Source organism: Ochotona curzoniae, unplaced genomic scaffold (assembly GCF_017591425.1).
Source record: "Ochotona curzoniae isolate NIBS_2020 unplaced genomic scaffold, NIBS_Ocur_1.0 scaffold_4506, whole genome shotgun sequence".
Classification (NCBI taxonomy): Eukaryota; Metazoa; Chordata; class Mammalia; order Lagomorpha; family Ochotonidae; genus Ochotona; species Ochotona curzoniae.
This window is the reverse complement of record NW_024467119.1, coordinates 34,767,921-34,792,666: the sequence shown is the minus strand read 5'-3', so window position 1 is coordinate 34,792,666 and position 24,746 is coordinate 34,767,921. Positions and strand designations below refer to the sequence as shown.

Here is a 24,746-nt window from a genome sequence, read left to right as displayed (position 1 = left end):
GCAGGTTCCCAAAGCTTTGGGCCGTCCTCGACTGCTTTCCCGGGCCACAGGCAGGGAGCTGGAAGGGAAGCGGGGCTGCCGGGATTAGAACCGGCGCCCATATGTGATCCCGGGCATGCAAGGCGAGGACCTTTAACCACTTGCGCCATCACGCCGGGCCCAGATAATGGCAATCACACAGTGAAGAACAGTTCAGTGAGTAAAGTAAAAAGACATCTTAAAAATTACATGCATGGTTTGACTCCTATATATATATGTATATATATATGTAAAGTATGTAAATATTTATTTTAAATATACATCTTAAATACACACATACAAACACACATAGTTGGCAGGCTCATATAGAAAAAGGAAACTAAAAAAACACACCAGCCTGGTCAGGAAACCTTAAAGATAGTAGAACACAATTCTTGCTATAAACACAGACGACTTTCACAATAAGACATGGTGCCAAGTAGCTGCTCCAACACCAGGGTGTTTCAACAGACTGAAGCAATGAGCAAGTGCTGGGTACAGCAGTTAAGATGCGGTTTAGAACTCCTGCATCGCATCTCATACTAGGGTGTCTGGGTTTGTATCTTGTCTCTACTCTGGATTCCAGCTTCTGCTAATGCAGTCTGAGCGACTGTGGGTAACAGATCAAGAGCTTGGATCCCTGTCACCCATGTGAGTGACCTGGATTGAGTGCTGGGCTTCTGGGTTGCTTGGCCCATTCCTCACTGGTACGGGTACTTGGGAAGTAAACTCAGCATATGTGAGACCTCTTTCAAATAGATTTTTTTCCAAAGCTCAAGAAAGATGCACTTTTATCTCTTACTTCCATTTTCCATGAGCTTTTTAAAAATCCATCATAGTTTGTGTCAGTTGAAGCTATCACTGTTGAAGCTGATGTCACTTGTATGGTCATGGAGCAAATAAGGAGACCCACCTTTCTGAGGGATGCTTGGAGCAACTTCTGGCTAAGACCCCACCCCTGTCTCTGGTCAGTAAATCTTGATACCCTCCAACACTCCCTTTTTTCCAGGTCTCATGAATCCCTGCTTTTGCACTATCATTTCCTACAAATTTGTATACTAACATAGTATCTATTTCTGTGTGAGAAATGTTGTAAATCTGCCAATATTTATCTAATGGTGCAAAATTTATCCTGAGGCCAAAAAAGGGAGAATGAGTATGTGTACAAACGCATTTTTGACAAACTCATTTATTTATGACAAACGCCCAAAACCTGTTTCACATATGGCAGTGGATATTTTTACGAGCTCTGCTGAAGAGAATCCCATCCTTCAAATTGACAGTTACAGCTTCTCCAAAAAAAATGACATCTTGAAAGTTTTTTAAAATAGCATTCTGAAGCTACACTGCCAAATTTCTCAAGTGTTTCAGAAGGCACAGTTACTCCTTTGGCTAAGGTGCATACCCTGGGTCCCTAAGAACCAGAGAGATGAACAATGTCCACCCCAGTCTATCTCTTGACAGTGCTGTCCACCATCACCGTCCATGTCTCCTGTGAGTACCCCAAGTGTAACCTTCCCGCTGTCTTCATTCAGGTAAAGCAAATAACGTTCCTACATGCTCTGTGTGTTTATCATGATGGTGGCAGATTTTGCATCTGGGTTAAGCCTGTGGGGGACAGGAACATTGGAACAGACTCAAAGAATGACTTAAAAAGTTAAGGCAATGGTGAACACCTTAAAACATTTCCTTTCCTCCTGAAAAAAAAAAAAAAATCTTTCACCAAAATCTGTAAAACTCTAGCCTGACTCTCCAGTTTCCTGGCACAAAAGCTGTTAGAACTGTGATGGGAACACCATGACATTGGCACAGAACTTCTGTTTCTGACCATCCCTCAAATTCCAGCCTTCCCTGGTTCACAGACTCCATTCTCACGTGCTATGCCACGTGCTAACGCAGACCAAGGAGTGAAAAACAGAGGAGACAGTGGCAGTTGAAACAGGCAGCTCTGCCTCCCTTCCTTGGAGGAAGTCCCTAGAGGTTTCACCTGGTCAAGGCAATCTTACACCTATTCTGATTTTGTGACATCTCCACCGTTAACAAGGTAATTTCCCTGAATACTGCATCTAGTAAACCAATAGTAGGAAAAAAAAAGGGGGGGGGGGAGGTGTTTGAGACTTTATAAACTAATACAACCAAAACTCTCAAAAAGGCACTAGGTTCTCCTGACCTGTTTGATGAAGGTAGGGAAAACTACACACACACACTCTCTCTCTCTCTCTTAAAAATTAGCTATCAATGGATTAGTTATAAAACAAAAGCTAGTTACAAAATATTTACAGTAAGAGGCCAGAATCACCTGAAACCCAGTTATATAATAGACATTATTACTGGAGTTTCAGAAAGAAAAAGAACCAATGGCCTCATGCTTTTTCAGCCAGCCAAACAGATGTCCAGAAATTTAATTCATCCGTCTCACTTTCTGAGTCCTCATAAAACTGACAACACAAAAGATGGAGAAAAGATTTAAAGAGTCAATAAAAAATGTTTTTTTGATCCTTTGAATATCTTAAGTGTTACAAAAAGGTCTCATTTCAAAGAAACGTGGATGGACACCATGAATACTTCTGTATGCTTCTATAATACATCTTCAAAAGATAGTTTCTTGAGATAGTAACAATTCATCACTCCCTACTTTAAAACATGAGTTTTGATACTTACTAATTATCTGTTGGTGGATTTTCAAAATTATTTGTGCATATAAAACTTCTCTCTAGACAATGAGTATAAAATGATAGTTTAGAAAACTTTGATTACTCATTAATTCATGCAACATTCCTACTGTATATCTACTGGCTACATCCTAATACTTAGAAGTAATAAGATTATAGGTGAAGAATTCACAGTCCCAACCCACCAGTGTGAAAAATGTAAAAATGAATGAGAAAACAAACGATTCTGGTACATTGCCTTAGGATTCAACACAGTGTGCTTGAAGGGCACAAGGAAGGGATGGAGAGTTTACAGGAGTAACACATGGAAAGGAGCAGATCTCAGCTCCACAGGAAGCTGCATAAGGTGCTGGAAACCCTTCGGGTCACCACATGATGAAACACATCCCCAGAACATGCAAGCATCTTTGAAACATTCCGGAGTCTCAACTCTTATGTAAACAATTCTGCACTTCATTGTGAGGAACCATTCAAGAATTTATATTCTGGAAAATTCCCTTTGACTACAAAATGGAGAGCAGAAAGAGGAAACTTCAGTGCAGGGAGACCAATGAGGAGACAGTTGTGACTGTGTTGAGAAATGATTACACGCTACGCAGCCTTAATTGAGAGCATGGCAGACATGTTTGAGAAGTAAGGAGGAGAAAGCAATGGTCAGACCTCAAAACTGAGCTGAAGAGAAAAGACAAGTCACAGTCAATTTCTGGATGCTAATTTTGGCAAGAAGGAGGATGAGGTATACTGATAAGGGAATGCACAGAGTGAAGCACACCTGGTGAGGAAGGGAAGATGAGGTTTATGGCACATGGGAGGAGACAGGCCTAAAGTGCCTGTTCCCAAAGCAAAGTACAAAAGTCACAGGACACATGTGTGGCATGAGAGGGGACCTGTTCTTGGGGGCCGGAGAGGGTAGCCATCAGAATCTGCTGCTGGCCAGTGAACTTGTGGGGAAAGATAGAACAAGCCATGAGAGAAGAAAGGCTTGGACTGAACTCTGTTGCGGACCAAAAATAGAGGCAGAGGGAGAGGAGAAACCTGCAAAGGCCACGAGGCTGCACAGGTGTCAAAGGACACCAGGGGAGCACAGCATACAGAAAGCAGCTCCCGCCTACAAATGACCGTGATGTGCACATCACACAGAAGCCACCGCATTCTACATCTAAAGAAGGAGTTTTGGACCTTCATAAAAGGTCTCAACAGAGAGACAGCAAGAAAAGCGACACAAAATTTATTGAACAAATAGGACGTGGAAAACCAGAAAGTGGTTCTAGCATAGCTCCTGGAATATAATCAACCCACAAATTGAGTTCTTTCTCCACTATGTCATCCTGACCATGCTTTTGAAAGATTCCATAAATCCCCATTACAAACATTCATTGACAGCAAGTGTATTATGGCTAGCAGGAAGCCTTGCAGGCATCACCTTAGACACGCCCCATGTCCCACAGTCTAGGCAAACTGGCATTGGTAAGAGGCAGCACCACTAACTGTAAGTACATCTGCTATGCTAATTAATCAGTAACCTCACAAATTATTCTGCAGTGCGAGAAAAATAAACAAATCTAATCAGAACAATAAAATCACCTTAATCTCACATAAAACATCTGAAAGAAGTCTTAGGCATAGAACTTACAAAATAATATAAGGGGCTGATGTAATGGCACTATTTGGCTATCATCCACCTGCAAGCATCAACATACCATATGAGTACCATTTCATGTCCTGGCTCCCCACCTCACATTCAGCCCCCTGCTTATGGCCCAGGAAAGTAGTGGAGGATGTCCCAAATCCTCGGGACCCTGTACCTGCATGGGAGAACTGGAAGGAGCTCCTGGCTTCAGACTGGCTCAGGTCTGGCCATTGTAGCAATTTAGAAAGTGAACCAGGAGATGGAAGATCTTTCACTCTCTCTCCCCTTCTCTAGAGATCTGCTGGCATTTAAAAAAAAGTACCAACATGTAAGATGAGAAGACATTTTAAGCTATCACTTTTGTGTGGTATAACTGACTTAGTAAGAGAACCCCAATCCACTGTTCAGCTGCTAGCAGTAAGTATTAACTGATAAAGGGTTGTACTTCCTATGGTTATCTGTCTTGTTCACGAAACATTTCAATGAGGTACAGCAGGAGTTTGTAAAGGACAAAGAACTGCATGTTATCAGTTGTGCAGAACAATGGAACATAAAAGTGACTAAAAAGATGAAAATGAAAAAAAAGGTGAAAATGGTAGAAATATCTGACAAGAACCAAAGGTCAAAAAGTAACAACCCCAATTTACACATCTTCCTAAACCTGTTTTAACATCTCAAAGGAAAGGTAGTCGCCCAGTCATCTGTTGCTGAGTGCTTGTACTTTACCATCTAGTTAACCAATACCATCTTCTTCTAGTCCTACTGTAGGACAATTAGGTAAAAGTTTTTCACTTTATTGATACGGCAAGAACAGGAGTCACACAGTGTAGTTTCAAAAGAATCAATTAGAAATTTTAAAAATCTGCTTGAACTATGTTTAGTTTATCAAAATTAGAGTGCCTACAGGCTCCTGCTTATAACTCTACCTCTAAGAAATTTAGAGAAGAATTTAACATCCTTATTATGAAGACATGCTCATTTAAATATTAACTATACATACACTGGTAGTTATGAGACGTCAGCCTGCTAGAGCTATGGGAGAGGCAGTGGAATGGGAGGAAGCACATGTAAAGCCCATTTTACAAAACTCCTGTTATTCTCTCTCCAAAACAATCTCTTCTTCTTCTTGCTCAATTTTTGTTAACAAAATAACCAACATTCCAGAGACAGCCTTAAAACTCTGGCATTACTCTTACCACCAGTCTCCCTTATACTCCTCTTACTACAGGCTGCCAAACACAATGGATTCCACACATGCAGGATGCCAGGCATTTGACTATTTTGCTCCATTCCCTCTGCACTGTGAAGTCAGGCTCTTACTATCTCCATTTGGGCGATTCCTGGGTGCCTTCAGTTCTTCTCAAGCACAGTCCCAACTAGTCCCCACAGAGTCCAGTTACAAGTACTGCTCTTCAGCCTTGAGCGGTTCTTGGCAAAATAAGGGAACACTCCTGGCTTGGCATTTAAGATCCAACACACCTGGTAGTTTTCTTCATGCACAACTATTCCAGACTTGCTATTCTGGAACTTCATTTCTCCAGCCTGCCCCCGCTTCTGACCTCTAGAAACTGACTCATGCCATTTCTGCTAGTGGAATGTTCTTTTGCCCCATTTCCTCTCACTCAAAAACTACTTACTGCATCAATAATCATTCAAACATCAGTTCCTTCACAATCTCAGACGCTGACTTTTCCCCAAGGATGGTACTTTCCTCAAGTCATCTCTGACCCTGCTCATGCTGACCATTCCCTGGAGTCCTGTAGAGTTCCTATGTCCTGTCTTGAATATTGGCTATTTCTACCTTCACCTCATGCCACTAAGAATCTACCTGTTCCATAAAGACAGAAAATGTGCCCTAGCAATGTGATCATGGCAGCACTGTATGTGCTGGGCTACACGGCAGATGTCAGTGCACTGGAGCAGGTTTAGAACAGAATCAATTCATAAGTGAGCCACAAGGAAGAAACAGACCAACTTGTCATGAAAGCTCTCCTTGCTCCCTCCCTCTGCACAAAGCCTACAACTTCCACTGTGTGCCGAGATCATGAGTTCATGGGTTACTGTGAGTAAAACTTAAGCATTCTGGATGAACGGGTTACATACGAATAAGGTTCAAACAAAGAAAAGTAAATATTAGGTCAATTTTCAGAGCGAAGTATCTTTTAAAAGTAACTCTTCATACTCTACCAGTGGAAAAAAATACATTTTTTTAAAGTTCACCTAAAATGAGATCATTTAAATTACACAGTTTTTTTTTTAAATGTTCAACACATATATTACTTTGAGGTCATTTGTTTTCCAAATGTTATCTACTAGATTTTCACCTGTGAAAACCATTTATAATACTATTTTTAAATATTTAAACTACAAAAAGCAAAGGTCGTCATCTACACACTCACATGCACAACTTATTTCTCTCAATGTGTATATACACGTATACATACTTAACACTGCAACAATCAATGAAAATAGTGGCAGCATTAAGAAAATGCAACCTAACGTATAGCCAAGTAACTCATGAAGCTCAGCATGCATTGTTGACTTTGGACATGAGCACCAGATTTAACAAGGTGTTTTTGAAAGAAACAAAATAAGGCAGGTCTCTGGAGCATCCATTCAAACTGGCAGATGCATCTGAATTCAAAGGCAAACTGCCCGAGCCAATGAAATGAAAACTGTAAAAGTTAAAAATCTTTAATTTAAATAATACTTCAGAATGTAGAAAGACCTTTTGCAAAAAACCTGGCTATCAAATGTAACAAAGTTACAGGAATCTAAGGCCTAAGATTGAGGGTGTAATATTTCATTATACATAAGATCAAGGAAAGCATTGGTACCAAATATACCAAATTAACAGACCAGTTTAAAAAAAAAGCCAAGGGTGGGTCTCAGGACGGGGCGTCTCATGCCTGGATCCCGGACAGCCGCCATGTGCTGAGCTGTCCTCGGGCGGCCAGTGCGCCATTTGGTGCCAGGCTCTGCCTGCTGGCCGCCCGGCCGGGGAGCTCTGGGGATTTGGTTCTTTGAGTTTCTGCTTAATTCCCTCCAGTTTGAACCCATTGTGCTTCTTGGACCTGAAACAGGCAGTAACTCTTCCTTAGCAAAACTTGTAATCACTAATAATTCTGAGTACCAAATACCAGTCATGCAGAAGCTAGGGCTTGGGGCCTGTCCTGCAAAAGTAGCTCCAACAGTTGGCCAATGTGTCAACTGGTAATGGAACAGAGTAGTTTAGGCACGACTGAACAAACCTTAGCCCACAAGTAAAACTAGAAACCAGGAGGGAGCAGAGGTCTTGCCGAGCTAGGTTCTTGTACCTGCTGGTCTGTGGGAGCCAGGGACGCTAAGCCACAGTGTCTAAGGCAGAGGTCGGGACAGGTGAGGAGCTGTGCCAAGCTGAGTCAGAGCATCCATTGGCAGGCAAGTGATCTATGGCTGGGAACAGACCCGGTTGGGGAGCAAAGGGGACAACCCTAGCTGGGCTGAGGTTCCCACCAAGAGGCACATGGCCTGGAAGGGGAGCTGCGTTCTGATCTGGAAACAGTTGTAGTCTCCCTTGGCACAAGTGTGGACTGGGATTGGATGCACCGAACCGGGCCGGACCCCGACTCCCCCTGGTGTTCTGGAGGACCAGGGCAGATGTGGGATGGACCAGGCAGGGTCTCAAACCCCTACTGAGCCATGTGTGAGCCATATGTGGGTATAGACAAACCATGGCTGGGCTGGAACATCCAACAGCAAGAACCAGATTGGGTGGAAGGCCAGACAGGAAAAGCCACAGTTCCTGTTATTACAGGAGGTGGACTGAATAGGGTTGGCTCATGGACCCACTGGTAAGCGTGAAACCTGGCATTGGGAGAGGTTCTGATGGAGGAGCCTGGGCAATTCCTCTGGCAGGACACAGACCCGGCAGGTAAACGCAAGAAACATGATAGGAAACAGCCCAGAAAAGGCCATGGAAAGCTACCCACTGGCATACAATTGGCTGATGTGGGGGCAAGACCAGGCTGAATCTGTCCACATTATCCACTGGCAAATCCAGGCACCAGTGTGGGCCGACCTAGGGTTGGTCGCAACAAAGACTAGTGCACATTATGGAATGCCGAGGTGAGGTTGCCTGTACCGGAAGCGACCGCAGCGCCCTACCAGCCTGAGAACAAGAAAGGAAGTGGGCAGAGCCGGCAGGGGAATAAGGGAGGGTTCCTTTGCAGGACAGCTACTTCCGCAGGAGAGCATGGGCTGGGATGGGGGCAGACCAGACTGGGCAGAGCTACCACACCTGTGCGCCTCATGCGGACCAGATCAGGGAAAAGCCGGACTCGGCGGATTATTCCTACTGGTGCAAGCAAAATTAAAGTGGGCAAGGGTTGTTTGGGCTTAGACGCAGCATCAACTGGAATCTGGGAGTGGGAGAGGCCTGGGAGGGAAATAGTGGGCTCATCCCTCTTGGGTTACCACTTTCACAGGACATAAAACTAAGATAACTAAGATAGCGGCTGGGGTGGAATGGGGTGTGGGACAGACTGGATTACTGCTACACTTACTGGCAAACCAGGGTAGGGAGTGGGTCTGGTGGGGGTTATTGTGGGTCGCTCCAACCTAGGCTGCAGCTCCCACTGGTTTATGTGAGGGCCAAGTATGTGCTGGGCAGAACCAGGCTGGACTGCAACACCCATTGGTTCCAGTGGAAGTCGGGAGTGAAAACAGAACCAACCCAGCAACTGCAACCACCAGCTGATTGGAGCGATGGACGGTGCCAGGCCCTGTACTTGTTAGCACATACAAGAAGTTTCTTTGGAGATCTTCCTAATCTAAATGCTGGACTCAGAACCCTAACGAAGAAAAGAGAGAAGACAGAACAGGTCAAGCAACCATCTCAGCTATGATGGACTATGTCAATCAGTGGATTTTTCAAAGATCTCATAGTGCTTGGAGTGGCAAGATTGACAGCGATTCATGACTGTGGCAATATCAAAACCACTTGAGCAAGAACCTCAGAGCATGCCCTACATCCGGGACCTGGGGAGGGTGGGAAATTGGGTGGGCCTTCTCCCTTAAATAACCCCCTTTAAACATGAAGGTAACAATATGGAAAACATACTAGTATTATCCACTTTCATGTAGCCCTTGAACCTTCTTACCCTAATTAACTATGTAAAAAATGTCAAAATAAAATCTTATAAATAAAAAAAAAAAAAGCCAAAAGGGAACACAACTATTCTTCATTTTAAAAAACACACACATTTAATACATTTCCCTGTCATTCATGATCAAGTCACATATATCAAAGCTGTCAATTTTAAGACAGAGAGAGAAAGAAATGTGCAGATAATCTGGAAATAAACTGATGTTGAATTGACGTAACCTTGTGACTAGAAGAAACTTTTAAAATATCCAAAGTTTCAAAGGACTTGTGTGTTTTTCCTTACATATGGATTCTGAATTCTGAAGGCATCCATTTTAAGTTGTTTTTCTAACAATGAGTGAAAGATTTGGACTGATCTGTGAAATTGGTCCCATTGAAATATTTTAACACTTAAGATATGACTGAAAAAAGGAAGGCACTAAGTGATTAGGAAAAGCAATAGTAAAATCCAATGAAGCTCATCAAACAAGCCGCTCACCTTCAGCATCACTAATTTCTATGTTCCCTTTGATCTACACGATCTCAAAATTACAAATTATGATCATTCTTCCTCACTCATATCAATCTCTTTCTCAAAATTTGCATTATTGAAAAATTGTATTTCTAGAGTCAAAAAGGAACAAAAGTGATTAAAGACTCTGAGACCAATCAGAATTGTATGTCACCCATGCTAGTATGTATGGGAGGAATCCAGATCCCTAATATCAGGACAGAGGGAATGGCAGCAGAGTAGGTCTATTTTTTTTTCTTGTCAAAGATAGGAGGAAAGGAAGAGGAAAGAAGGGAAAAGTGGAGGGAGAGAGGAGGAGAGGGTGAGCGAGAGAGAGAAATAGAGGGGAGAGAGAAAGTGAGCAACAGAGACCAAATGAACGAATACAAACATAAACTCTGCTGATTGATTCCTCAAATGCCTGCAACATCAGCTGCTGGAGCAAAGAATGCCCTCTGAGGCTCCCACGTGGGTAGCAGGATCCTAGTACTTGGGCAGTTACGTGCTGCCTCCCATGGTGGACTTGAGCTGGAAGCTGGAATCAGCAACAGGATCAGGTCTCAAACCCAGCCACCCTGATAAGGAATGATGCCATATCAAGCAGCAACTGAACCCATCAGGTTACAACACACTCCCCAGACACATCAACATATCTCTAGATCTAAGAGATAAGAATTCCAGTTCTTGGAAGCAGAGAGAACAGGATTCCAACATATAGTTTGCACAGGCAAATCCAAAATTCTTTACATATAAGGTGAGGAAAGGAAGATTTAAGCAGACAGGAAATTTTACCTGTAGAAAATCCAACAAAATCGTGAAGGCCCAGGCAAAAATACAAAAGGCTTTGATGTAGCAAGGAAATTTATTCATTGGAAATGAATTATTAAAACTGACTTAAACATAAAAAAGGATTATTGGCTCACACAACCAAAAAGTTGAGAAATGGAATGAGCCTCAGGTAAATCCTGATTCAATGAATCACTCAAGAACCAAATCCCTTTTCATTTTTCTACCACACCATTTCAGTTCATTACTCCAAATCAGAGACCAGCAATTCCAGAAGCTAAATACTTTCCTTGTTCACACTAGGCAAGAATGAAAAACCACCATTGTTTCCAAATGCCCAAAGTTCTGAGAGTCACTCTATGAACTGGCTTAGGTCACAGACCTACCCTGCTTACAGCAGTACAACCAGAAGCATGAAATAACACTGGTTGTCTTGATCTAAAGAACAGAGAGCAGATGAATCCAGCTTCCCTCGAAAATTCATGAACACACAGAGGGAAATCAGACATAGCTTGGTAGGAGAGCAGTCACAGATGAATGCTGGGAGGCAGCCACCACATTGCTCACTCCACCAACCAACATATTCTGATCCTACGTCTGAAGTTTTTTCTTCACCTTTTTTTGTAGTCTGCCTGTTTTGAGAAATCGTGTTGCTGGGGAAGGGGTATGCTGTCACTTTTAAAAGAAGCAATGTGTTCTATTTCTAATTAATCTGGTGCTAGAAGAAGTCTTGCAATAGGTTCCTGTATCTTCCCCACCTGAGATCAGTGTTGAGAAAGCAAAATATAATGCAAAACATTGCTAATATGGTTTTATTCCAATTTAAGAACACTGTAAATTTTGTTCAACTACACAAAAGAAGTCAATTCAAGGAAAGAACTCAGCTGATAGATTGGTTTCCAAAATTCTCAAGTTCCAACTTTACCTTGTGTGTCCTAGAAAAAAGTGAAGAAAAGTAATAACTACAGTTGCCAAGCAGAAGTAATACAGATATGTCTAGTAAATATTTTAAATACCTAAGGGCAAGGAGGAAAACAGAAATCACTCTCAGGAGGGCCAGAGATTTTTTTTTTCTATAAAATACCACAGTTCTCAAAACAACAGATGCGAATTTAAGGCGGAGCATTCTAAAATAGGATTCCATAAAAGCTGAAAGTGAGCCGGTATCACAGGTAACCCTTCAAAAGTAGTCCTGGTCATCATAACATTTAGTTCCACACCCTGAATTTTCCAAGGGCCAAGGCAAAGGGGAAGCCAGACAATGCAGAAGATCATAAAAAAAGATCTAGGACCCAAATTACCGTGAGTGGAAAGATCATCTAAACTGGTAACTTACATACAGTTCTGGGTTAGGCTCAGACATGGCAGAGAAGTTCATAAGTCCCCTTCCAACCTACTCTACTTCCAAGAAGAAATAAGCCTGATTTTTATCTATTCTTTCTTCAGGAAATGACTTCTGAACAAAGAGCTTTGTGACTAGAATAGCTAAAGCAAAATTTACTATTATTTTGTTTGAGAAACCAGAGACCAAGGAGGGTCAATGATTTAACTTGTAAAATTTCCAAAACGTGGGCCCAGAAATGTAGAATTCAGTCAACAATTATTGTGCACTTACTGTTAACATTCACATAGAGTGCTCTGGTACAAGCAAACTACAAATCACCAACAAACGAGTCAGAACATCTAAGCCCTTCAGTTCCAATACCCCTTTCAGACACAGACTGTCACAGCATCAAAGGCCACTGCACTCATTTTCCAACCCTCTTGAACTGCTCTCGGACTCAGACTGGCACTAGACTGTCTTGAACTCAGTTTTCTTATCTGCAAAGTAGAATCGCATTACACTACCTCAATGGATTAACAGATAAAAATAAGTGAAAAATGTCTAGAAGGGAGACAATGCTAAATGTATGCTCATAATAATGATTAGAAGTAGTACAACAGTTTGGCACAGCTAGTTATGCTTTTATTTTAAAAGCTTATCACCACCCACATAAAATCATTCAAAGAAGGATGTTCAAAAGGACAATCATAAAGACAAACATCTGATGAGGTAAAACAAGCCCTATAAAAATGAACTTATTGTATAGCAGAGCAGGCTGCATGACTGTATCCTCTGACGTGGGCTCCAGCGGGTTCTACAAGCCAAATGGCAGTTGCTAGGCAATGGTGAGCATTCTACCCAATTTGGCCTTACAATTTGAAAGCTGGGGGAAATTTTAGTACAGCCTAGAGAGGAAACAATTAAGATTGCACAGTTTGGTTTCCACATAACCAAAGATTATTCTAAGCTCAGAAAAGTTGTAAGAGAAGCTTATAAGTCATCCTTAGCTTATAGTATCACAGAGCTGACTTTACATATTCTACTGTTCCACTGACTCTGCATATAATGAATATTTTTCACAAAATAAGTAATAGCATGCTGACAGGTTATTTTATAAATAACTGTGATGTAACTGAAATTAAAATGTTTTAAAATCCCAGTAACAAAAAACTTCATCAACTCTTCCTCTCTGCTTTCGCTTATGCAAACCCATATTTTGAAATAAAATAAAAATTCTCTCAATAAAACATTTTTGGGGCTACTCTAGCTATATTCAGTAGTTGGCAAAGCCAAATTAGTTTGCACTTACTACCTATTTTATTCACACCTTGCTTTTTGAATGACATATTGCTGTTGACTTAATGTACAACAGAGCAACACAGACCACATACTCTCACAGAAATGTCTACCTGTTACACATGCATGTAAGAAATATGCTAATAAAATGAGACCTAGAAACATTTTTCACAAAGAACTGCTAACCTAAAATCATTTGCTTAAAATATCAGAATCTTTTTTTTTTCTAGTCATCGTATTTAAGCTACTGAAAAAAAGGACTTTCCTTTTTTCTTCGGTTCACTTCCTAACACATATGTCAAAACTCACCCATGCCCATTTAGGTTTCTTCTTTCCTTTTTCCATGTCATCTAGTTTGAAAGCTATCATTTTGCCTATAGACAGGGCATTTTTATCTCACTGTGGAATACAATATTACTAGTCCAGGTCTGCAAATCTGGCTCTAGTATTTCTGTTCACATTTCAACACAAACCAAGCCAACAGCATCATCTGAGGCAAAACTGTTACTCCAAAACACCCAGCTTCAGTCTCCAGGAAAAAAACAGGATCAAAGTAAAAAGCAGATTCCCCAAGGCAGAGAAAAATCCATGCCTGATGCAGCAGTGTCATTCCTACTACTTCACCTCTGCTAGGAAGCTCTGAAAAGTCACTTACTTGTACTGTAGACACATGCAGTTCAGTGGTTAACCTAGAAACCCTTCCACAGCCTTCGCAGAGTACCGAAGACAAGGGAGGACACCACTTGCATGGTGTCACTCCAGGACTCGGTGTTCACAGATAATTGCAGGGGTTCCCCTCCTGGAAAGCGCCCATACAAATATTTAGTTAGTTGCATTTTTTTAAGCCACTTGAAAAACAATGAGTTTCTAAAGCCAAGATGCTTAAAACAGACACTCCAATTAATTAGGGAGCTGTTTGTGTTTTTGAATTGCTCCCACAATTGTTAACGGAGGATTCTCTGATGCAGTCACTATTTAGAATCAGTCAGCATCTGGCATGTTCCATGGCTCGGCCCAGGCTCCTTGACAACACCGCGCAGTTCACCCAAAAGATTCCAAGGGTGTGCTGGATGAGCCCTCACTCCCACAGCCCTGTCACTCAGGGCTTCCCCATCAGAGATGCGGATCCCACACTGAGCCCATAAAACAATTAGTGGGAGGCCTTGGCACTGCATTCAAAGACCTTTATGAAAAGCCCATGGAGCCAAGTGTGTGAAATTTGACATCTGGGGAGCTCCCATAAAACGATTTAGTGGAAACTGGGGGGCTTCCTCTGAAAAAGGCTGAGAAACTGGGCACTGGCCCTATCATTCACTCGGTTAGGTGACAACAGACAACAAGCGTTTCCATAGAAAGCAGCAAGATGCAATCAATCATTTTTTTTAAAAAAGGGCAAAATTATAAATTCAAAATAATTGCTCTTAATAACTCGCCATTTCCTTGGGTAAGGGCAAGGCAGATCTATTGCTTTCACTTAGAAGAATCTGTAAGGATGCCCACAGCTACCATACAACACATCTTTTCTCCTTTCTTCACAATATCTGTTTTTAAGACTTCATATAAAATCCCATTTCAAAAAGTTCCTGGACATTATGAACCAAACATTACAAACCTATGAAAACATCTGTTTTCTCTAGCGGCACCACCACCTAATAGGATAGTCCAAAGTTTAAAGGCTAAATGATCAATACTCACAAACTGCACTATTACTTTTAAATAATAAAGAATACGACACAGAAAAGTCAGCACTAGCCCCAATTTTACTTATCAGCTTTATTCCAGAGCAGACCAAAATGACTCAGAAATCCCGCCAATGTAACAACATGGTACTTATTGTCCTGGGAGGGGACATCTGCAGGCCAAAGAAGGTCTTGCTGGTCACCCATTTCCCCATCATGAACTGGAATCTAGAGTTTACCCATAACAGAAAGAGCTCAGTCTATGATGAAAAAAAAAAGAAGTAAGCCATGATGTGCAAAAAGGAAGAGGCATTCTGACCCAGAAGGAGCATGAAGACAGGTGGAAAGCAAGGAGATCAAAATCACAAATTTTGATGGCTGCCCCCTTCCCTTTTGTTCAGGAGAGAAAGGCAGGTAAAGATGTGTCGCTGTCCAAAAATTGTGTTCTGATAAGAACAGAAAAAAAAAAAAATCGGTTGCATCTCAGGTAGCAAGGATAAGTTGGCTTGTGAAGCATTTGTTTCTGTTAGGTGTGAATAAAGAACACCTGCAATGGATTACAGTTTATACTGTATTTCATTTTATGCCGCATGTTCAAAATTATATGAAAGCAAGCATCCTATGAGAAGGATGAGTACAAGCTCCAGTCCACATACTGTATGACAAGTGGATATTAATTCAACTTGGAAAAGAATGGTGATAGACACAATAGACTTGGGCATCCTTGCAAGGAATTCAGAATACCTCACAGTTCCTACCAAGAAGTACAACCAGGCTGAGAAGACCATTGGTGTGAGAGGGTCCAGCAGTACCAGGAAGGGTTACTTTACATGTGGTCTTTAAAAATAGAGGCAAAAATTTGGGATCATGGACTTCAAGATTACAAACCTACAAAATGAATCAAAGGACTGGAAACAGTCAGCTCTCCGCACTCTTGGCTTAAATTCTAAACTCAACTCACAATAACAAGGAATCTGCCACGATGGAGAGCACACTGGCTGAACTCTCACCAACCGAAGTTTCCTGGGACAGGTACAGGGACACTAGTGCAGAGTAACATGGAAAGAGTTCAGAGAAAATAAAACAGAAGTCCCTAATCAAAAGCGACTTAATCCAGAAGAGGCTAGAACACTGTAAACTGGAAAGGATTTATATTCACTGAGTATCTCAAGAGGAAGTTTATATCCATTAAAGATACAAGTGGCATTTCCTTGTGAATAAAAATGAATACAATCACCTTCCTGCCACATTTTCCATTTAAAAGGAGAAGAACTTAACTTCTTATTCAAAAGTTATGGAAGATAAAACAAGTTTATTATAGCATAAAAAGTTGGGATTCCAAGGACCTTTCCATAAACACATTTTTAATGAGCATTCTAAGAACTCCCAATTGGCATAGATTTCAAAATTTTGTTTCATATTTACTCACTTTTTGAAACTTGCTTCAAACCTTAGTCTGAGCGAAAAGTGAACAAAAATCTCTATCTCAGAGTGTCATGTTTTAAAAAAAAATTTTCTTAATTGTGTAAGTATTGGTAACAACATATCTGATTGTACTTATTTATAAACAAATAGAAACTATGAACTACTAGAAAGAATTAAGTGAATCATAACTTACTATTGCTATTTTCAATTACACATCCCTTTATGCCAACATTTTTTATACAACTAAACATTTTTATTTTAAAGATGGTTTTGAAAGACAAACAAGGGAAGAAAGTAACAATTGCCACACTAAACTACTGCATTCAAATAGCTTTAAACTAATTATGGAATTATATTTCACACGTAGGCCCAAACTAGATAGTTCACTGTGTTTTTATGTCAGGATGGGAAGGAGGGTAAGGTTTATTAAGAGACAATGGTTCAAAATGTTTTTCACAACTGTTTCCCTACAAGTATTCAAATTTCAATTCCTTTTTCAGAAGAAGATTCAAATTGCACATGTTCTTTCTAGATTCCCTTATTGTCAGTCATAAAAGGGAAAAACAACACAACTGCAGCTAGAAACACTTGTTGGCAATGAAGATTTGGGATAAAATTACCAACTTTAAGGACTTTGATGCAGGGACATAAGAGTTAACGTAATAAAGCTGTCAGACACAAATGAAACCTTCAAGGCTTCTCAGTACCTGCCAAGATGGAGGAAGTCATATACCCTTTTAAAAAATAATGGGGTCAGAGTAGCAGCCTAGCAGGTAAAGTCCTCGCCTTGCTCGCCCAGGATCCCATACGAGCACCAGTTCTAATCCCGGCAGCCCTACTTCCCATCCTGCTTCCTGCTTGTGGCCTAGGAAAGCAGCCGAGGATGATGCAAAGCCTTGGGACCCTGCACCTTTGTGGGAGACCTAGAAGAGGCTACAGGCTCCTGCTTTTGGATTGGCTCGGCTCTGGCCACTGCGGTGGCCACTTGGGGAATGAATCAGTGGACAGAGATCTTCTTCTCTGTATATCTGATTTTCCAATAAAAATAAATAAATCTTAAAAAATAATAATGGGTCAGTTACCTTGTAATAAAATGACTTTCTATAGCAACCTTTCTATTTTCAATATCCAAAGCTTTCTAAGAACTACTGCATGATAATTAACTTTGATTTGTAACGTAACAAATGATTGTAATACTATTTACAGATATAATATGAAATACATTCTAACACCTTACAAATCTAATGGGAGGTAGGTTTTTCATGGCCTTGTTAGACAAAAATGCAATTAAAATATGTGTTCTGCTTTATTCCCTATGACCTCACAGTACCTAAATCCCTATACTAGCATTTTCTGTTTATTCTGGTAACTCATACAGATAAGCAGATACCCAAATTATAATTACTCCTAAGAACTTCAATTTTTTAAAGACAAAACACACATATTACTTGCTGGAACAGCTTAAGGAAAACAACATTTTCTCTTTTGTGAGCTGAAGCAAATTACTACAGAGATAGTCATCCTTAGACTTTTCTAGAACCTCAAATTTCATGACTCTTCAGTTCACTGTATCCATAGTATTCTTTCTCTGTGCTATGGTTTGGATGCATTTGGTCCCCGAATGTTCCTGTGTTAAAAGCTTAGTCACTGACATGCTAGTAATCAGAGCTGGTATAACCCCCCAAGAGGCAAAGCCTAGTGAAGGACAGTTAGGCCACCTAGAGTATTACCACCAAAAGGGATTAATGGCGTCCTCATGGCCCCCCAGTTAGTAATCATGACAGCAGTTCTTATTCTAACAGAGCACACCTGATGCCTCCATCTCTCTGGCTTTCCATTTCACCATTAGATAAGTCTCTCCTTCCCACAGTACTCTCATCAGCATGCTGCGTACTGATCTAGGAGGCAGGGTGCCCTCATCAGAGGCTGAACAAACCGAAGCATCCAATTGTTCACTTCAGTTTTCCAAACCTGAGAACCAAAGAACCATTTCTGTCAAAACTACCCTTGTCAGATATTTTCTTAGAGCAACAAAAAACAGACTAAGACACTTGGAATTTTTGGCCACTTCTAAACACCGCAGTCCTCAGTGTCAGTGATGGGAACTCAGGTGAAGTCAACTAGCACTCTCTAACTTTTTTTTATTTTCTTATTCATTCATTTATTTACTTCAAAAGCAGGGAGACAAACAGAGGGAGTCTAACCCCTAAATGACTACAACCAAAGCCAAGAACCAGGAACCCTGTCCAAGTCTCTCATTTGGGTGGCAGGGGTCAAGAGATTAGGTCTACCCACCACTGAATTTCCAAGGACACTACACCAAGAAGCTGAGAAGCAGCAGAGCAGCCAGAGCAGGTGCAAGATGAGCATTGCACCACAACCCCCGCCCCAACCCTCGTTCTGTGAGCACATCCTTGTCACATCCTCCATCATCAAGTGCTCAACCCTCTCTGCTGTGTTGCATGTCTGCAAGGCTGCATTTCATCCCAGTGTTCTAACTGCAAATGCATTCCCATTGCCTGCAACCCTTCTTCAATGTCTGTCTCTCTCTCTCTCTCTCTCTCTCTCTCTCTCTCTCTCTCTTTCTCTCTTCCTCTCTGTAAATGAGCCTCATCCCCTTAGATTGACAAGCAGGGAGTCCAGAAGCCATTTTATGTGATCACCTACATCTATCCCATTTTCAAAACAAATGCTAGGTCTTGTTCATTTTATACTTTTTTTGCCTTTTAAATATGCTCATGTCTCTCTCTAGCTCCCTCATGCAAAGTACAGCCTTTAAAACCTTCCTGTGTGAGTCAATCAACCATAGCAAGTGCACAAAACATTATACAATTCTGCTTCATATCACTTGTCAAACTTCGAGTCTCATATTTAAATACTATGTTTCCACTAAATGCACTCTGCCCAATAATATAGCCAGTAATTATATAGATATTCAGACTGAACTTGATTACAATTAAATACAATCAGGTGCTGCACTATCTACATTTCAAAAACTACGAGCAGCTAATAGCTACCATAGTGAACAACACGGAAATATATTTCCATCAATGCAGAAAGTTCTAGTGATCCATGCCCCAGTAAAACAAAAATTCTCTGACAGTATACCATTTTTTACAATTTATCCACCACCTGGGACTTACCAGAAAGCATGAAACGCTGTAGGATAAACACACACACACCCACACACACACACAAATAATTAGTGGGAATGAACATGAAGACAAAACAATGACCAACAATCATCTTCCAAAAGCCCATGTATTGTCTTCCATACATGGATCAAAGTTCACTGAAAATTGTGGTTCAAATGTTGCACCGATTATCTTATATACTGCAACACCTTCAAACCATAAAACAATTAATGAGAAACAAAAAGTTTTCAAAATAGCAAATATTAACAGTGCTGGCAAATTTGAATCTCATTCCAAAGTTTCTAAATCACTTAGAGAAGTACATTTATAAGATAATACTGTGAATCTCACAGCTTTTGTTGCTGACATGGAAAAACAATACACACACACACTCACACACACTCCTACTTGAAATTACTTCCTGACCCCGGATTAACAAACATTAACTCAAAATTTAACATATAATTCTTCAACAGAAAAAAACGTTATCTGTCTCAAAGACTAACAATGTTCAAAATAAATTTAAAAGTGACCTTCCCAGGAGTTTCAAGAAAAAACAGATTTGAAAATTGGCTGGAAAGGGGAAAAAGCATATCATAACTGGCAGAAAATTGAAACCAAATCAAAATAATACATATGAAATACTGAATCGAAATTTAACACCTGGACCCAGCACAATAGCCCAACAGCTAAACCCTCACTTAGCATGCGCCAGGGTCCCATATGGTTGTTTCACTTCCCATCCAGCTCCCTGATTGCGGCCTGGGAAAGTAGTACATGATGGTCGAAAGCCTGGGAACCCTCCACCCACGCAGGAGATCTAGAAGAAGCTCCTGGCTTCCAATCAGCTCAGCTCCAGCCAGCCATGCTGGCCACTTGGGGAGTGAACCAGTAGATGGAAGATCTTCCTGTTTTTCCCTTCTCCCTATAAATCTGCCTTTCCAATAAAAATTAATAAATCTTAATAAAAAGTGGAACACTTAATCATACTTAAGATTAATCCACCCTACATTTTTAGATTTATATCCATGTAGGAAAATATTTTTCTCAGCTTAACAACCCTTAAATGAGCTGACAAAAGGAAAAAGTCCTCTTTGAGGAAACTGTCCAAAACTATCTATGAGGTTTTCTGAAGTCACTGCTGTCCCCTTGTCCCTTCACTCCCTGTGGATGTTCCAACGCACCGTGGGTATCTGCCAAAGAATTGGAATTGCCACTGAAAGAGCTTCAAAACACAGGTGTTCTGCAGAGCCATACTGGCCATCCTCTTCTGCTTCTCGATGGGCCTGTGATTGCTTCTCATCAAGGGTACAAGAGCAGAGGTTTTGTCTGTCACTTCAGGCCTGGGTGGATGAAGAGCTGCTGTCCTCTGTCCTCTTTACCTATATGCCACTTAGCTGTATCCACCCTAAGAAACACAGGAAGCCCTGTGCTAATGACAGTGGGGCATCTAACAGCCAGGATTCCTGAGCCACCACATGGAGCTATGCCCACTCCTTAACATCTCATCCTCCACTTACTCTACACCCTGATATCTGTCAAACATTTCTATTGTGTATTTTACGTAAGTAGGAAATCTTAAGTGTTCTTATCTATTCACATATGAACACAGAAGGATACTACAAAGTCAAAGTAGCGTTAAAAGCTTATTTTGTGGCAGAACAATTTTGAAATTCATGCACAAATCAGAAATCTTCAAAAGGTTTGTTCAAAATATTATGAAAACTCTATGCATGGATTTGAAAACTGTTTACATCAGAATATACTCATCTGTTAATTTGCTTTCTGTGAACTTTTGAGGTAACTTCATTTATTTGTTATAAGAACTTAATGCAAGTTCCTTTACGGGTGGCAGGAACCCAACTACTTGAGCCATAACTTGCTGCCCTCCAGGGTGTGCACTCACAGGAAGCTGGAATGAGGAAAAGAGCCATGAGAACAGAAGCTGTAATGTGGGATGTAGGTATCCCAAGCAATGCCTTCACTGCTGAGTCAACCAGCCCCTCCAAATTGCTAATGATGGGTTAATACTTGTGAGGACTTAACCTACATCAAATTGTGTGAATGATCATTAATAATATATTATCTCTTTATGAGATCTGGTCATTTGGGTCAGTAAAATTTTGACAAACTATACAGAAGTTTGTCAGCCGTGAGGGGAGACCTGGAAACAGAACTGGCCACGAATTGTGGACACTACCAGAGCCGCATGGCTTCTAGTTCTGAACTACACCTTACGGACTTGCAAAGCTCTTGCTGCCTTCTTCCGCCCTATTCCTATCAGCCAACAGCTCGCTTTGTATTCTCAAACATGGCTATAGTGTTTGCTCCTCTTGGCAAATATCTCCCCACCTTCACTCCCAGGTAAAGTTAATCATTGCCAGCTCTTGCCCTTTTCACACCACACTTTGATTTGATGGTTTACACATCAGTTCCCTCTTTCTGATTCACCGAACACAGGGATGAGTAGCACTCAGGTCTATATCCTAGTCTGGCAGTAAGCCGACAGAAGTTACATTCTAAATAAACCTTTAAGAATGAACAAGTAACTTGCTCAGTTCATCCCACTACACGAGAACAAGAAACTAGTCTATTGTGAATACATGTGTGCACTTCAAATACTCAAAAAATAAGGCATGAGAGAAAAAGCAGGAACCAGTATATGTGGCTGACAATGGTGCTGCATTAATCAATGTGAGAAGTCCTCCTTTTATTAATGATAACTAAAACTGAATTGCTCAATTTTCATACTGTAATTTAATGTCATAGTACAAAAAAAGAAAGTATATCTAAAAGTCACACATTTACAAATCACACTGAACAACAAAACTTACCATTTTAAACTTGCTTTTAACTCTTGGTCTCCATAACAGACAAGAATTCACAGGATGTCAGTTTACCTCAATACCTCTGGAGGCCTTACCTAGCATAGTGTGCTGCTCTTATCACCTGAAACTTGGTGTGATTTTTCTGTAAGTGTGAAAAAAAGAGTGAGATGGAGGGAGGGAGGGAGGAAGGAAGGGAGAGAGAAGGGGAGAGAGACTACAGGTGATCATGAGGTCAGAAAAAGAAGAACAGGTTCCCTTGATCCCAGGCCTTTGGAGCTCAGCCAATCTGCAGGGCACACAGTCAGCGCTGTGAAAAACTCATTAAACGTTCGGGTGCTGTACCTGGAAGATTTTTAAAACAGCACTGCCATACCGATTTTGTAATCTTTGAAAGCTCTTAAAAAGTTGCAAGAACATTTCAATTATAGTTTCCTGTAAGACCGTCAGTGAAAAAGAAGACTCTTTGGAACTTAGCTTGGAAATTCTTTTCTCCAGCCATGTAAGGTAACTGAAAGGGCAATTTGAAAATTAATTAACATTCCGGGGATCCCAAGTAACCGCAGGCACCTGGAGGCACAATAGATCCTGCAATCTTCAGCCATTGGGCCGTGCAGAGGTCTCAGAGTGGGTCAGATCAAAACTGACCTTGAAGGGGTGCAAAGAATGCCTTCTCCACCCCAGTTTATACACTTCACACAACTACTTGCAGATGACCACAGTGAGAGGAAGAAACAAAGCAAAAACGTCCAATTTTTTTGGAGGAAGGATAGAAGGAATGGATTGGAATCAAGTTGTCAGGAAAACATCACCTCCATTTCTTTTTAAAATATTCATTGATTTTAATTTTTTTAATCAAAAGGTAGACAGAGAAATGGGGCTTCTACTTGCTAACTTAACCTCTCAAATGCCTGCAGCAAGGAGGGACTAAGGCAGCAGCCCAGAACTCAATCTGCATCTCCAACATGGGTGACACTGATCCAAGTCCTTGAGGTTCCCTGGAACATCTGTTGCCTCACAGTTCAGGAAGCTGGAAGAGAAAGCAGTGCCAGGAAAAACTGTCACTCTGATATGAAATGCAGGCATCCCAAGTGGTGCCTTAACCACTGCCCAGGAGTGCCTACCCCATCATAGGGTGAATAAACATGACTGGTTGTGACAGCAATTAGCACTAGCGTTGCTGTTTTGTTCTAGGTATTATTTTACATGATTTATAACTGTGAAATCTTCTATCTGCACACCAGTTCCATGAAGTAGGCATTGAAATTATCTCCGTTTTACACTGGGGAGAGCTGAAACCCAGCACATAATAAGACAGCAGATGTCTGCCATGAATGCATTCATGAGGGCCTGAGGAGATGCCCTGCCTTCAGCTGACATACTAATCAGCCCACCTTCTCCCCAGGACTGAGGTTTGAAATGAACTACAAACTATAAAGATGCAAGTAAAAGTTGCAAGATCACTGATATGTAGATGGTAGAATCTGGTAAAATGGCATTACAGAGAGTACAGGAGAGAAAGAGAAAGAGAGAGAGAGAGAGAGACCAGCACTATGTCACAGCATTTAAGCACCATCTGAAACACCCAGCATCCCACAACCCACAGAAGACAACAATACTGTAGAATTCAAGAGTGCCACTGAGCTGGGCTCCAATTAGGCATACAAATTCTGGATACCAGGTCACAGAGACAGATGGAATTGCCTGATTTACAAAGAAACAAAGAGTTTCAGACTAAGAAACCAAGTTAACACTTAGGCAATTATCTCTGTGTACAACTCAACTACTGAATCGAGTACTGAACCATGAAGGCTCTGGGCATAGAGTCAGCAATCAAACACTTTCTGAGTGAATTACCCATTCTCCCCACTTATAAAGTGCGATTCCCCCTTACCTGCTAAGGCAGTGCAGCTCTAGGTGAGAAACCACTAGAGACGATGTCTTATTTAGAATCAGACACAGTTCCAGAGTTTATACTAGTGTACTATGGCAATGTCTCTTCCTCAAAAGGATGTGTTAGAACAGACTACGGATCTTTCCCAAAATGTATTTGTACAGCCTCCAAAACTCCACAGCACTTTCCAAATTCTGCAGCAGCATTTACAGGCTAAATTTCAGGCACTTGCACCCTGAAAGCTTTCCCTGCATTATGGATTCCACCACACCAAAGGGTTGCTGAGCTACAAGTAGGGGCTACAAAGCAAACGTTGTGCTGACAAGTCTTCAAAGGTGACAGCAGTAAAACTTTCCCAAATATCAACCTGCACATAGGTGTAAAAATCCTGACAATGTCTATCATTCTAGAGCCACTCTGTAAAACC

General features: G+C 41.1%; 1 pseudogene; it reads right to left on the bottom strand.

The window, feature by feature from the left end:
- Window positions 1–2,381: 2,381 nt before the first annotated feature.
- The window catches only part of LOC121147485, a 70,147-nt pseudogene continuing 47,782 nt past the window's right edge, over window positions 2,382–24,746 (bottom strand).